Source organism: Chamaea fasciata, unplaced genomic scaffold (genome assembly GCF_029207755.1).
Source record: "Chamaea fasciata isolate MVZ Bird 193981 ecotype frontalis unplaced genomic scaffold, bChaFas1.0.hap1 SCAF_6, whole genome shotgun sequence".
Lineage (NCBI taxonomy): Eukaryota > Metazoa > Chordata > Aves > Passeriformes > Sylviidae > Chamaea > Chamaea fasciata.
Genome location: NW_027094091.1, coordinates 31,402,127 through 31,419,177, shown reverse-complemented (window position 1 = coordinate 31,419,177; position 17,051 = coordinate 31,402,127). Strand labels below are relative to the sequence as shown.

At 39.2% G+C, this 17,051-nt stretch overlaps 1 protein-coding gene across 4 annotated transcripts in view; it reads right to left on the bottom strand.

The window, feature by feature from the left end:
* The window catches only part of SORBS2 (sorbin and SH3 domain containing 2), a 148,461-nt gene extending 144,816 nt beyond the window's left edge, over window positions 1-3,645 (bottom strand). For 2 of the 4 annotated variants that reach the window (XM_066185871.1, XM_066185875.1), the window contains exon 1: window positions 3,355-3,639. The gene's annotated coding sequence lies outside the window, so the exon portion shown is untranslated. Of the gene's footprint in view, window positions 1-3,354 lie in introns of all 4 variants that reach the window. The other 2 variants (XM_066185869.1, XM_066185870.1) reach the window with 2 other exon arrangements.
* Window positions 3,646-17,051: the final 13,406 nt, after the last annotated feature.

Sequence of the window (17,051 nt, the reverse complement as noted above, 5' to 3'; positions counted from 1 at the left end):
CCTCACCGGAGCAGAAATACTGTTCCAAGGTCACATTTGATGGAGGTTGTGCACTCCAGACAACCTCATAATTGACATATTACATTCAACACCTGATCCTTCCGGTGCAGAACTGACAGTCACCTCACTTGACATCTGAGTGTCTTCCCTGGGCACATCCCATCTGTATTGCTCCTCACAGGTTGGTCATGTATGTAAGCACACCAAGCAGAGTCCACAGGCTGAGGGTAGACAACACAATTCCACACTAGCTCTTATAAGGTTATTGTGCTCCACATACCCCATGATTGCTTGATGTTTATCACTGTTTGTCCAAACCTGATTATTTTAAACAAACAGCATACAAAATAAGCTGTTACACCACTTCATTTTACCTCCTTCGGTCATCCTGGTCTCTTATTTCTATTACTATTTGCACCTGCTAATATGACACTGCATTTCAGGATTAATCTGCCTGCTTTTGCTTTGTTGGTATTCTGTTTAAGAGCTACACATGGCCCCAGAGTCACCTTCTAAGGTCACCTGTCTAAAAAATTTTTGAAGCGCCTGTAATGTTAAAGCATGACGGCTGATATTATTTACATCTCTGCTGACCAAGAGAGAGCCTGACTTTGGATAACCTAGAGGCTTTCCAATAATGCATAATCACCTCTTGATAAAAACCATGGCTCCACTGAAGCCTGAAAAACTTCTAGACTTCAACAAGACCTCTATGCTACCATTTCTAATACAAAACTTTCCAATTTATCCTATGTCATATTATTGTCAAGATCTTGTAAACCTTCTGTTTATAAATACACTTCAGTTCATCATGAGAGGAAAAATGTCCCTCTCCAAGCGTGCCCATTTGATTTCTACATCACTGACCCAATTCTAGGCCTTTAAAACTTACATGATGTGGAATTAGTTCGCACTGGATACGCTCATTACTTGATTGCTGTTTCTTACCTCTAACTCATTTAAATTCTTCCTCCACATCAGCTTCTATTGCAGCACCTCCATGACCACTACTGACAGTCACCGATTTGATTTACAAATAGCTCTGATGGGATCAGATGTTGCCAAAGAGACAGTAAGGAAGCAGAGGGAAGCTGGGAATCGATAAGAGAAAAATAACAAAAGGAAAAAAGCAGAATGGAAAGAGCACAGAATGTTGGTTTAAATAATACTGGCTAATAAGATTCATCTATCAGCACCTAATGGGTGCACACTGTTTAGTGATTACTCATTGCTAATCTTCACCTGTTTTCCTCAAATCATAAATTCTTCATAGTGAGAAGAATCCACAGTAAGAATCAATTCACCTTGAACTGCAAGATCCTTTACTTTGTATACTGCTATATCCATGTTTCTTATTGTTGTAACAAAAGCTTCCTCTTCGTTAAAGACTTACCAACGTCTTAAATACTAGCTCTGCTTGTTTATAATTTTCATCATAATTACAGACTCAATCATAAATATTCATGCAATACCACACTGTAAAGGCACATGCCACTTTCTAGAACACAGATGAAGGCAGTTCTCTAAACCACTTATTGTCTGACCCCTACACAGAGGCATAGAGAAAGAAGTCGGTGATTTTGTGTTTTTTATTTTTAAATCCTGAAATGGTTCAAGTAAGATGGAGTTTTTCTAATGGGGAGAACACATAGTAGCAATACAGTTATATATTGCTGTTTCCATATGCAATGTCTCACTTGGGGGATAGTTGCTGAACATGCTTGCTCAAATGCCTTTGCAGGATATATACAGAAACAACATTGGAATTTGGCTCCTAGTTACAGGGTGCTGGTTACTGATTTAACTATAAAGATACCAGACCTCAAATTCTTGATTTCATGCCCACTCAACTGTCCAAACAAATGGCTCATCTCAGTGGGATTTAAACCCATGTAATTATTAAAGACGAGTTAAGACCAAAATATCATCTTATTTTCTATAGATGCAAAGTGAATGAGAATATCTGGATCAGTTGTCAGAATAATTTAATGCATTTCATTATAAGCGAATTCAGAGGGACTGAGGTTTTATTGACCTCGGTTTAACTACAACAAATGTGTTGTGATTAATAACTATTCAGAACAATCCATTTTCACTGAAAATCTATAGCATTAACACATAGTCCCTATCAGAAGACCTCTCCCACTCCAATTAGCTCCTTACATACGGGCTGTGTTTTTATTGTCTCTACCTACAGTAGATTATCTCAGAATCACTGGGATTGTTCAATAAAAGTTCAACCGTCTTGCGCTATTAATGTGCTGGTGCTCCATGTGGAGTGCTCGTTTCCTTCCTTTTATTGAACGCCAAACAGAGGGACACAATGGGTGTGTTGTGCTCTGTCTAGCACGGAACGTGCGATATGTTTAAAAAGGAGGTGTGAGCTGGCTTTACACCACCACTCTTAACAGCACAAGTACCACAAACTAATCAACCACAGCACTGGGCCATGCAGCCCATTGAAAGCTGGTGAAAAAGCTGCTTTTTATCATGACCTACATACTGCACAGCAGCAGTTGGACAATTTAAATCTAACACTGAGGCTGAACACAATGCATGGAATCCACTAGTGATGAACTCCGTGATGTAAGGCAAACATGCTCACGAGTTCTAAAATATTTTATTTCACCCACGCTATCCTGACAATAAAAACCACAATGACAATCCAAACAAAAAGACAATCCTTGCCTTTTAGTAGAATTATCTACTAAAAAAATTATCATCTATTGAAAGCATCCTTCTGAATCAGCAACCATATGGAAGCATCACTCACATCGAAACGTTTAAGGACAACGCAGTCCGATCAGTGAATTCAGCAGCCACTCTAAACCAGCCACCGACCAAAGCCAACCTTCCGAGCCACAGATACCAAGAGAAGCTTGTTTCTCGCACGAAGTTGTGCCCAGCTGTGCCACAGACCCGCACCAGCCCGTGCCCAGGTACCTCTCCCGCAGCAGCCGAGGCGCACAGCGGCTCCTTTTGTGGCGGAGCCCAGCGGCAGCCGCTCGCCCGGCGGGAGCAGCCCGGGAGCCGCAGCGGCGCCGGGCCGGGCCGAGCCGCACACCTGCTCCTGGCAGCGCCCGGCGCCAGCCGCGCTCCGAGCGGCAGCGGCGGCGACTCCCTGCCCTTCCCCTGGATCCCCGGCCCCGCTCCGAGCGGCGGCCAGCGAGCTGCCTAGACAGCACTGCGGAGGAACCCTGCCTTCACACGACAAACCCCCGCTCCGCTGCCTGACAGCAGATATGCAGCACTATCGCCCCGCATTCCACCTCCCCCGATCAGCGGCGGGAGCGGCAGCCGCCAGCCTGTCAAAATGGCAGCTCGCGAGCCCGCTCTGCTGCCGCGAATACTCACTGATACGCCCGTTTCTTCTGCGTCCCCCGACGGGATTTTTGTTTATTGCCCGGCACGGCACAGCATAATATGTCACATTGTTTCCCATAAGCAAAATGGCTGGTCCCCTCGGCACCGCCGCAGAGCGCTCATTGGGCTCCCCCGGCTTGCCGGAGCCATGGCAACAGCCAACAGCGGCCCGGCCCGGCCCGGCCCGGCCCCGCGCCCGCCGAGCGCCCCGCGCCCCCCGCGCCCGGCGGCGATGGGGCCGCGCCGAGAGCCGCCCGGGCCCCGGCGCCGCGAATTACCGTGTGAACGCGGCCAGGGAAGCGCCTCTGATGCACCAAACTGAAACGCCAAAATTGACGGGGCACTGTCTAAGCGCTCAGGGTGAATAATTGTCCTTACTGAGGAAATAACCATTAGGGATAACCGTTATACAATAGTCAGCTGGTTTTCCAACAATAAAGCCTAAGTCCCCATCCATTCACAATAAGCTAACCCCTGACATCACAATTCCTAGTGTTCATGAGCACATCGGTTGATCTTAAATGGTTAAAGGTTGCTGCTTGTCAGACGACTTCCAAAGATTGTACATTGCAATCACCATGTAAACCAATTTTATTCTATTTAGAATAACTTTTTTTTTTAAAAATTTCAGTTAGAAGTAGGAAAAAATTTGTGAGCAATTTAAAACTGCTCATAAAAATTCCTGCTCTTCAAGACCTGTCACGAACTCATATCTCAACTGCCTAAGGAGTCAGGAATATAAGCTAGAGAGCACAAGCAGTACCCATCAGCCTAAAGCTCTCAAAAAGTAATTTAGAAGCATTAAATATATCTAAGCAAGCATACTGCATTTCATACACAAGAGTTCAGAGTATTGGCCAGAATTTCCCAGTTGTTAGCAAGGATTGACTTAATACATATATGAAATAATTGCATTTCCTTGTTCAGTTATACTTTTCGAGGGCTACAGCAGATTTTTTGCCTTTGAATATAACTTGTAGACAAAGCTCTGCTGTTCCACCACTCCAAGTGAGTTCGCTGCTCTCAGAATCCAAGGGCAGAGGTGTCACAGTGGATTCCTAGGCAGAGAACTAAGGTCCACTAGGGTGGATTTTACACATTTCTTCCCTCAGCATCTTTACCCTCTTTTCCTTGTCTAAGTTTCTCTGAAACTGAGTACAGAGCTCTGTGAAAGTGACCTGGGAGGGGCCCACAAGGAAACAAGTAACTAAATTCTGTTTAGATCTCTGAGGTGTTGGAGTTTCATTCCAGGAAACGTTCCAGTATATTTAAACAGGTGCTTCAACACAAATGCTAATTTAGTCTTGTTTCTGTGCCTCTTAGCCTTCTTAAAAAAGATGGGTGGATGTCCACATCTCTCAAACTGCAGCTGGGAGTAAGAGTGTGTTCTAGCATCCGGCAAAAGTACTCCCTGCTCCTGTGACTCAAACACATACTTTTGGAGCCATGACTACTGTTCAGCAGTACTTTTTGATCAAAAAGGGATGTCTGTTGATTTGGCAACCCAATTCTGAAGCTTTTGCCTGGAAAACATTAAACTACTGAAGTAATTATTTACATACTAAGTATTAAAACAAAACCAGGCTGCACTACAAGTACACCATTTCACCATGATTGGTTCACTAACTTCTTTTGTTAATAAGCAACATGAGACAGACTGCACATCCAGTCTCTTTTTTTTTTATGCATTGATACAGTCACTGACTTTAAAAAAAAATTAAATGCTCTTCAGTAAGGGAAGACACAAACAGGTTTTCTATCACTTTTTTTGCGCTAAGTGTGGTTACTATCACAATACTCTCCACAGACAGGCTAAAATAGCTCTTGGAAACATAGAGGCCATGAGTTTTTAAACAATATGTTACAGCCTGGAAAAGTTTCAGGATGCATCTCCATATCTCTGTATCTATACATATGCAGGCACCTTAAAGTACAGCGGAAATATACCCATTAAAATGTTTTTGAATCCATTTTTAAATAAAAACCTGGTTTAAGATTTCAAGTTCATAATTCAATATTTAGGGATCTAGAACTCTGTAGTGCAGGTACATTTTTATCCAGAAAAGGCTGATGGAGCTTTTTCCTGCAGTATCTCATAGGACTTAACAATACCTGTACACGCAACCTTTCTTTCTCTGCAGTTTCATAAGTGATTAGGCAGAAATTAGAAGAAGCTTAACCCAAGTGCAGATTACAGCTCCAATTCAGCAAACAATTAAAACACAAATTGCGAGAAGCTAACCTGATTTTACCTAAAAGCTCCACGGAAGTCCCATAAACAGTTTCTGATGCTAGCTCTGCACAGTCATAAAATTTCTTTTGGCAAAACCCACTAAAATCATAACGTCAAAGGATGTGAACTGGACCAACAGTGAAGCTGTGAGACTGAATAACCTCTGGTAGTCCCCCAAGGCTCAGGTACACTGGTATGTTTGTGTTTCTAGGAAAGCTCCAGAACCGCTGAAATAGCGGCTGCTAGCATGCTCCTCTTACATAAAAATGTAAGTGCAAGGCATAGAGTCATACTGACCCTACAATGAGTATTTAAGTGCTTAAAGATAACCACTTGCCTGCTGTATTAGAACAGAGCTGAAAATAGAACACATAATTTGGTATCTTTGCTCAAATCCTACTCCCACATTAATTCAAATGAGCTTCCTAATGTCACTTGTAGTACCTGGAGAACAGCTGCTCAGAGCAATCAGAGCTGAAAGAAAACTAGTATTCACCAATCCTTCACCAGAACATTGCTAACAGTCTTCAGTTTTGGGACAGAAATAACATTATTCTCAGCCTTATCTATAGATACTTGTATCAGCATACCATTTACCACTGTAGTTTAGCCTGTCCTGCTATTTTCCTTCACAAACTGGTTTCCAGCTGTCTCAAACCAGCTCCATGCAATATAAAACATATATCTCTATTAATGCAACATTTAATTGTTAAATCAACACAAGAACTGTGATTTGCATACAATGTATTAAAATGCATTCTTTTATGAATAATTAATTTGCATTCTAACAGTTTTAAAAGCATGAACAATAAAAAATTTTAAAAGGCATTGTCACTCTTGGATAGGAAATTTTGAAAGGACAGATCCTAAGTTAAGAAGTAATTACTATATTAAAATCAACATTTTATTTATTGCAAGGCATTGAAATTATTCCTCCAAATATTAACTATCCAGGTAGGAAAACACCTAGTGCTGAGCCATCCTGAATATCATTAACAATTACTGATCTTTCTGACCCTCATTTAATTTCTGTAATCACTTGATGATATATTCAAATGAAAAAGACTCATGAAGGCAAATTGGACTGTCATAATCATAAAGAAATCATCATCTATCAAAGGTCTCAAATTTAAAAAGACCTTTTTTTTCTTTTTAATATTGTTTGGTCAACTTGCTAGAATGCAAAGCAGTGTATAAACATGATGAATACCTGTAGGTGGTATGCTGAAGCACAGAGTAGTTGATAATGTTTTTCCAAGGTTCCGGGTGATGACAACCCAATAAAAAAAGTACTGATATCCAATTCCCAAGACATGACTATAATTAACTGCCTGAGACACAACCTGTAGATGAGCAAACGGGAATTCAGACATTAACTGTTAATTTTATCCAGGGTCAAACTTGTTTGTAGCTCCTCCAGCTACTGAACACTGAGTGCAACTCTATTGGCTTTGTATTTTCAGATTGTCACCAATAACAACTCTGATGAATTTTCTGTACTGTGGATTCAGTCAGGTACTTGGCAAAGATGCTGTCAGAGAATTCTATCTATGTTGAATAAAGCAATGAGTTGATTTAAGTATCTAAGGTGCATAATGCATTTAAATAAAACAATCACAAGAGCATTGCAGAAAGATTTTTTAGACAGTTGGGAATTTGGGAAATTCTTATCACAGCAAATATACTCTTTTATTCACAGTTGCCCTTTGAGACACATTCCTCATCACATGAGTACAGCCATAAAACAGGAGAGAAGAGAGAAGCAACTTTGGTTTTCTTAAAAACAAATATTTAAATTTTTTAAAAGGAAACCCTGAAGCCATTTTGTAATTAATTAGAGATGAAAGAGTCTTAACCTAATAAGACTAGATCCCTTATGTTTTATACCAGGGTTAAAAACGCTGCTGAATTTCTGGAGCAATTTCCACACTATTTCCTATCCTACGTTTAGTATTTTACTTTCTGATATAATTTAGCAAAAAGGCAACAATGAAGGTATAACTGCCTCAAATACAAAATAATGCAAAAGTTAAATTAAGCTGCTTTTTAGCGGTTTGGACATACAGTTATGGATAAATTTCTGCTGTATTTTAAGTAAGATTAAAAATAATCTAAAATGAACTCTATTTTTTTTTCTTTTTGCTTGGCTATGGAATTGTATTATTTAATGGATTATATAAGTTAAAAAGCTTTACATATATATGTATACACACTATAACGTACATACAACTTTGTTTGCACTTATCCCCAGAAAACACCCCAAATTCTATGGTGTATTGAGCAGATTTTAAATAAGGAGAACTACAGAATGGATAAATATTCACTTTTCAGATCTTTAAGATGGTATTTAGGAGAAGAAATGTGAACTTGAGCTCAAAAAGACATACTATTCAAGATTCTCCCAAAAATGAATGCTTAAACATGCACTTTTAAGAGAAAATAGCAAACCTTCAAAACAGAACTAACACATAGAAAGGAAGTGTCTTCAAGTTATCCTCAGAATTTTGGAAATATCACAAAGAGGTCAACTGTGACCTAAAAAAACCCAAAAAAATGAGAAACTGCTTCTGAAATGCATTGTGCTTCCAGAGAATGCCAAGGATATTGTCAAGACAATTAATAGTTTATCTGGTCAATTTGTACTTGAAAGTTTTCCGGTCCTGACTGTGTGATGTACATTAATTTATAGCCCTAAGCAAGAGTTCAGATTAAGCTCTGAAGAGCACCCCAGGCCACCTAGCTTCCAGAACCCAAAAAACCCAAGTTTTGTCTCCCTTATGAACTGGAGATCCCTACAAGCCTGAGTTCCTGCGAACATCAAATGCCAGTCTCAGCACAGAGGCCTGAATTGCTGACAGTGCTAGAAATTTTTGCTTCCCACTGCATTGGAAAACCAAACTTGGCAGCATACATTATGAAGTCTTATTGCATATTCTACACTTGAATAGAGAAGTATAAATTTGAGATTTTTAGTTACATAATGAAAAGGAACTGTTTTCCCATCTTTTCTCCAAGAGTAGGACAAACAATTCTGAAGTGAAAATTATATTACCTTCTCAATAAGAGGTTCCTCACATATTGCAATTTATAGAGGAAGCATAATGAACAAATACCCAGGACAAAGGTTATTCCCCCTGCTTAGATGCCAACAGCCAACTCCTCTATGCTGAAAATTTGTAAGTATTGCTCAAACATCACTTTTAGATATTTAGGAAGATAAGCTGTCAGCCTCCAAGCCTCTTCTTTCCTCCATTTATGATACATAAATCTGAAACTCTTACTTACTTCACTGTTATCCTTCATCACCTTCTCCTTACCTAAAACCTAAAGCCACATCCCTGGGCTATTGCTATTGTCCTGCTGAACTGCACCTTCTCCACTGGCAACGCTTCCTCTTCCTTAAATCACTGCTTCAGGTTTGTAACTCATTGAGAGCAGCTGCCAGAAAGCCTCTGGCCCTTGTATTCCAAATTTGCTGTCCCTTCATTTCAAAAGCTTGCTTCATACCACTTCATGGGCTGTTCTTTCATGCTGTAGTAATTAGGATATGCATTCCTGGTCCCCATTTTGAGAAACCATTCTTAACAGCTAATCACTACATTTATACAATATCAATTGTGAGAAATGGAAAAAAAATGGCAGGAAGAAGAGTTTGTCAATGGAAAAATGGGGCAGGAACATTGATTTTTACATGTTGTCCACAATTCTTGCAAATGCTTTGCAAGAGAGTTTTACAACTGACCTAGACCTCCTCACAAATCCTACCTCAGGCCTGCTTGGCACAAAGATCTAAACCAACAAGAATCAATTAAAACTGTTCTATTTCTGCACAACTTGAATAATCTGGAGATAGCTGAGTCATTGCTAATAATTAGGATGGGGCTTGTTACTCTTAAATAAAAAAAAATTTGTTTGTCCATATCTACACTCTCTTTTCCCGGTAGCCTCAATCTCTTTCAGCCACTTGCATTTTGTTGTATTTTTCTACCCCTTGCACTACTACCCAGCATACAATAAGTATACTTTTTAATATACCTCTGACCAACCTAATTTTGTTCAATAGGAAAGGCAAAGAAGAATTTAAGTAACAAAATCAACTCCAAATGATCTCTTTCCAGCTCCCCCACCCATTACTTTCAACATTGCACAATGCTGAGAATCAGCTTACTAAAAATAGCACTTCCCTAGACATGACCATACTTGTGGCTCTCATCTCAAAAGAGTTGTTCTTGCCTGATTAGATTGGCGTATTAAGTGATAGAGAGCATGTTGGGCTAGTCCAATCTATCTCTGACTCTCCTCAGAGCTAAGCAGAGAACATTTAAAGATCTGCCCTTCCTTACAGTTAGATCCACACACCCTGAATGCAGCGTTTTTTCAACTTCACAGTCCCCCTGGAAAAATTACTATTTCAAATCTAAGCTCAAAAGTATCAGAAAGAAATTCCAGTAGCTATGGTATTTCAGATCATCATTTGTTAGAAGCAATAAGATCTGGAAAGAGCAGATGAATGGGAACATCAGCAGACAATAAGCATGATAAAGGTAGCAAACCAGCATATTTTTCCAAGTTCTTTGAAGACAGAAGGTTTTAAATAAACTTGGAAAGGGGACTTAAAATTTATCAATTCTGAGAACTTGGCAGCATCTCTCAATGCCAGATGAGGTCACAAATCAATCTCAAAACACTTCTGACAAAGTATAAATACCATAGCAGGGTATGTCTAAGTCACACTAACATGTCTGGCTGGCATAACTACAATAGCAGAGTTGATAAGGTAGCAACCAGCTTATCCACAGAATTCTTTTCATGAAGAGGTCATTTCTTCTTTTGTGCTAGGAAGTGAAACAATGCCAAAGCATTCCAGAATTGCTTAAACAAATAGCAGCATTTACCTCCACTTAGATGTTAAGTTTGTACTTTTTTGGTAGCTTATTTCTCTAGAGTATAACATAACATAACACATTAGTAATTTTAGCAGACCACCTGCCAGATGTATCCTTTATTCTAGGAAGTGAATCACCTTTTTTGTTATAGTACTTCTAGATTACAATTGCCTTCTCATTTGGCTTCTGGTTTGGCTTCTTAAACTTTATTTAATATTCACTTCCTTTTAGCCTGGAGTGACTTTCAACTCTGTCTTAAGTTTTGGTCTTGAACAGTGTTCAAGCAATAGATAAAAAACTATGAAACATGACTATATTAAAAAGTCTGCTGCTAGTTTTCCATCAGGTACCTCACTTACATTAAGAGTTTATCATAGAAACTTCATCTATACTTCACACTAGGGAGGGGAAAGGTGAAATATTCAAATAGGAATGTGATCCTTCTCCTCTATGCAGTGCTGGTGGAGCCACCCTTGTAGAGCTGCAGCACTGTGTCTGGATCTGGGCTTCCCTGTGCAAGGAGCCATTGTCACACTGGAGACTCCAGCAAAGGGACACACAGTGGACTAAGAGAGCCATCCCTCCTAGCAGGAGCAGCTGAGAGACCTGGGACTGTTTAGCCCAGTAAAACTGAGAGAAGATTGGTGGGGGGCAGCAGGGCCAGCATCTCATCTACCTGCACACACCTGAAGGGAGGCTGTGTGCACTGACTGCAGGTTGCATGCAGCGGTATGCAGGATCAGAGGCAATGGGCACAAACTGAAACACAGAAAAGTCTGTCTGGACGTTAGGAAACGCTTTTTCAATGTGAGGGTGACTGAGCAGTGCTGCAGGTTGGCCAGTGGGTGTTGTGTCTCTGTTACAGAAGATATTCAAAAGCCTTCTGGATATCATCCTGGACAATTGACTCTAGACGTTCTTGCTAAAGCAGAGGGGTTGGGCCAGACAATCTCCAAAGGTCGCTTCCAACCTCAAGCATTCTGTGATACAAGAAAAAACAATTGTCTAAGTTTTTGTGTTTCAATTACTATAGATATTTATTACTCTCTGGCACAAAAATTTAGATCTTTGATTTCTCCAAATAGAATCAGACTCAGATCAGCAGAAACACAGAAAGTAGTATCAGAATCTGTGATATGAAGATGGTTGGATACTACAGACTCCTAGCATTTAACTTTAAGGAAGCAGCAGTGGAGAGTTTGCTCAGCATCACTTTCTGAAATAAGCTGCAGATTTAGTGTGGGAGGAAAAGAACGACTGTATATAAACAAGACGAAAGAAAACAAGAGACTCAAATGTATTCAGGATTTAGAAGCTCACAACATTGATGTTGTTTCCATAGCAACTTATATACATGAAAGCAGGGAAAAAACAGGGTGAGAATTTTAAAGGACAGCACCACATACAGATTAAAAGCAGATACTGCCCACCCACTGATAATCTGAGGTTTGGACTGATGAAATGATGCAGTTTATAACAAGAAGTATCACTGGTTAAGGGAGTCAAGATCCAATTGACTTCCAAAGTCCAAGAAATTACCCTACTAACAAAATAAGAGTGAAAGAATAAAAGCAGCACAGTGAAGCACCCCTGGTACTTGACAGCCTATCTTCCAACTCTTTAGCAGGCTAAAACCAAAATGAACAATACACTACCAGTTAATGCAGTTGTGCCTTGGGCACTCACCACTCACTGTCAAAGGCGGTGTCCAGTGTTATTTCCCTCATTAGTCAGAATACATGACCTGTGTGATTCCAAGGAAAGACAGGATAAGGTAGATAAGAAGAAGCATGCATTGCACTAAGCTGAATCAGATGATTCAATTGGTTTGCAATGCTTATGTTTTCATAGATTCTTGCCCATGCAGTTGATGGCATGGATATAATTACCCTTTTCATTAAAAAAAATACAAGCAAAGAAGATAATTTATACTTTTTGAGCTTAGGGAAGACAAAGAAAGACAATGTCAGTTCTAGAAATAATATGTAGTAGTGGAAAAATGCTTGGTAATAAACGTGGAACTACAGTTCTGTTGGATCAAGGCCTTAACTGGTCTCGTTCGCAGCAAATACTAACAGAAGGCATAAGACCTCTGAAAGACTAAACCCCTGTGTACAATTCTTCCATTTATCACCGTTTCTGAGAAATGAAATAGCATAAACTTGTAATTTAAGTGCTGTCTGTGCTCAATAAATGGCTTTTGCACCAGTGGCAGAAAAGCCTTATGACCTGTGTGTTTCTATAGTACATCAGGCTGCATCTGATAGCAAAGCTTCAGAATTTTCAACCACATAAAAGTTACTTGGGAAGCAAAATCCAATCTCCAGCTAATTAGCCACATAGCATAGCTGTATGCAGTTTCATCATCACACATGTACAGCGACACGAACCAAAGGAATTCCAAATTACAAGTGCCAGACTCCTACCCTTTGTAACTGACTTTTCAGGAGAAGGATCGCAAAGACATTCTTGCTTATCATAAAAAGGGAACGTCATGGAAAGATCAGTCTAAGCAAAGTTTCAGAAGGGTGCTAACAGCACTCTTAGAATCTTCAGAGATAGGCAGTTAATGTCTATTAAACAAAATGAGTTCAGTGTACTATTTTCAAATACTTGTTTTGGTGTAATAATAATTTTCAAGTGTTCTGCCAATAATCAACAGGTAAAGTCAACATCTGCCCAAGACCACTTCAGCTGATTTGTTCCTCATGTGGAATTTCTTTCAAGTACCTTATCTTTTTAGAAATCAGTATCTGAACATCCATACAAGAGGTAGAATACATTACCAAATAAAATCTACCAGATTCCAGAGTTTCCCAGTTTGATATATTTCAAACTATTGATATTTTTATATATTTCTAATTTATCTAATATTTATATATTTCCCGGATTGATATATTTCAATATTCAAATTATGCAGAAAATTCTGGCACTGGATTGCTAAAATTTACTAATAAATTGTTATCAGAAAAAAATAAGGGAAAGGTCTGGGTTTTTTTTTTTCCACCACAGTGGTGAAAAGGATGTAGGTGGGGACTATAATTGACACTAATTATTTGTAGGAAAGGTCGGGGTTACCTTTTACCAACACTGCGAGGCAGCTGATTATCTGTCACATCTCTGGAACACAGTCACGCATTTGTCAGTGACTAAAGGACAAACAGGCCTTGGCTAGCAATCAAGCTTGGCAGCATTCAACAACACAGCACAGCAGATGTCTTTTTAAAATAGGTAAATTGTAAGGCACTAGATAGTGTAACACTGAAAAAATGTCGATAAAAGCTACTGCTTAGGCACTTAATAGGTGACTTGGCAGAATGAGCTTCTCAGCATTTGAAGAGCTAAAAAGAACAACTATATCAAAAAATTCCAGCTCAGTTTTGAACTCCCTCAGAAAGTCTTCAGTTTCTACAGGACGTGTAATTTAATTTACTTGATACATTAACAGCATTTTGAACAAAAACTACACATAAAAATTGTAAGACAGACATCTATGTCAAAATAACTGGAAAATAAAGACTAGATTGGGTAGTTTAAAAATATATACTACCTCAAAAATTAGGGATTTTTTTTCTCAGAGTATTGGGAAATACCCCTCTAACAGTTAAAAATTATCATACCATATTATAATTATTATTGCTGAAAAATCCGACCAGAGATCTGATACGTATTGTTTGATAACTGATTTGTTACTGGGATATTCAGTACTCCAAGAAAAAAAGTTGTTTGTTATTTAGTATGTCCCTGGAGAAGTTTACTGTGCATTAAGTGAAATGAAAATTGTACCACTGAGATCCTCTTACTGGCTTTTCATAAAGTGGAGTTTACAGGGATGAGGCAGCTCATTTCAAGTAGCATTGCCTCAAATTTTAATCTCAGAATTATGAGAATGGAAGAAATCCATTTGCCCGGGTAGTCCTACTTAACAAGTTAGCTTTTTCAAACAAAATCCCTAAATGAAACAGTGAAACAAATTCAGTGAGACTTCACTGCATACAAATTTCTATATAATTGCAAAACCCCCTTGCTCTGCAGTGATTACCAGTCCGTAATGAAGGTTATGTATAAAATTAATTTCTTTTTGGAGTCTAGAGAGTTCATTTACAGTTATGTTATGCAGTTCTGCAGCAGCCAGTTTAAATGTCATCAGCTCCAGCTTTTGCCTACATGTTCATATATTCAGTAGTCAAACAATGCTGAGAGACTGCAGTGGAGAATCCTGACACCACTACTCTTCTTTATGCTGAGGAATGCTATGTCTGGGGGATTATAACACCCATCTGGGCATTTCCACTCTCTGAAATTCTTAAGTAATTCTACAAAATTTAATGCCAAAACAGCAGTTCTGGGGAAAATTTCTGATTTCCTCAGATGTTTCAGGCTCATGTTTCTAAAAATTAATTTTGGTAAGGAAAGAAATCAATCACTTGGGCTCTCCAGATAAGGGTAGTTTTGATTAGTAAGAATTTAGACTAGCAAAACAGGAAGAAAAATAGTTATGCAGACTAGTATTCCTGGTGCATAGCAGTTGTCAGCTTTCCTTCCTTTCTTGCCCAAGTACACTGCAGAATTGTGCTGTTCAAGCTTCACAAAGCACACTGAACCCTGGCTCCCGGTTTCACAGAAGTTAGTAAGCGGTAGTTTGCAACATGATACTCTCTGAGGGAAACACCAAAACTTTTCTTAGTTCTGCTCAGCAGAGACACAAAGATATTTGTGAATCAATCCAAAACCATTTTGAACCACAAGTGTCAATAACTGCAAGAAGCTATCCTGCTTTTAATTTATAACTGACCACCTTTAGCTGACAGCACTTTGCTTAGTGTAAGCCACAGCACTCTTATGCCTATCAGGTAAAGTAACTACTTTTAATTTTAGTGCAACAACACTAAAGCTTAAAAGCCACAAGGGTTAACAAATCTTTCTGACTGACTACAGGGCAGTGGGACAGCATGACACTACTGTTTTGTGACAGGCCTGTGACTTTTCCCATAACTCATTGCAAATGTCATCTTTTCATCTGGTTTCTACTGAATGCATCTGAACAAGGAGGACGTTATTATGTCTTCTCAAGGAGTGACAAAGCTGGACAAGAAATATGAAAATCCTGGTATCATCTCTGAATAGCTGATCTTTTATTTAGGAATAGAAAGATGTCTCAGTGCCAAAAATTAATAGAAAAGCCTGACTTAAAATTGAGAGATGACAATCAGGATGAGGGTGCAAGGTTTCTATAACATCTCTGGAATTGTTTTCCATGCAATACACAGTCAGGCTAATCTTAGTAATACTCAATTTACCAATCCTCTGTAAGGGTTTCACTAGATGTGAAAACGTATGTATCTACAACATATAGCTATCAGTGTCTGGAACTCAGTTTTGATATTCATTCAACATTTCTTTTGTTTAGCTAGCTAATATTAAAACATCTCAACTTTTCTAGAGCTGAAGATTTTCTGAAGTGACTTCAGAACGCCTGAAGCTGAAGAAAATCTGAACAATGTTAGAACAATGAAGAAGCTCTTCAAAGACAAAAATACTGCCACTTTTGAGGTAGGTAAGCAAGCATAGACAAGCAAGTTGCCCCAAATCATCTAATGGGCCAATGACTGCAGCATCAAGAAATTTCACCTTCCTGCTTTTTTCACCATTTTTCTCTCCAGCTTCCCAGACATACCATGAGATCTGACATCACACGAGTGCCAGCCTCAGGTTCCTCCATCAGTCCACGTGGTCAGATACATGATTTGCACTGTCACTGCCTTTAGTCCTGGTCAGGTTGGTTTCCTCTAAACCCATCGCTGCTTCCAGTAGCAGCTTTTTGAATTTTAACATCTCGCTTGAAAATTTTGATATACAGTTAATAAACTTGACTTCGTATTCAACGTGACTAAAGCAAATAGTCAGGAAGAGACAGGAGAAATCTTATTGCATTTTGGTGTGAAGAAGAATTCCAAATACATTCCTCCTTTTTAAAGTGTTATCAGGAAACTTAATGATGTATCACCTTCTCCTTCTCCAGTGGCATATGTTTTAAATAGAGAAACTCTGAATACACTATTACATTTATGAGTACCAAGCTGGGTTTTTTTTTCATTGGCCAAGGTCAAAATTGAGGAAATGTTCAAGCTTCTAAGTGAAACAAGAGCCCAGAGTTTTGAAAATGTGTGAGGAGACAGAACTGGTATTTCTAGTGTACCAGTCCAAAATGAAACAGAATTCCATTTCCCAGTTAGGGGCACATAACCAACTTGCATTTGCTCAGCTGACTGTAAAGTGCAATCCTAGTTTCAACTTCACAGTGCAAATCCTCACACTACTAGGTTCTAGCTCTAAATTCAAGGATATGGAAGAAAAATATAGGGCATGCTCTCTGTCCACCTCTAGCCTGTACAAGTTCTTTATCCATATAGAGAAAACACTAAACATTTATTTTGTCCACCTTTTGTCAGCATTCTAGAAGAGGGAAGGAGAGAGGCATCATACTATAACTGTTCACCCCAAATTTGGAAGCCAGGTCCAATCCCAAATACTGAGTCTTCTGTCAATGGCAGCAACAAGTCACATGA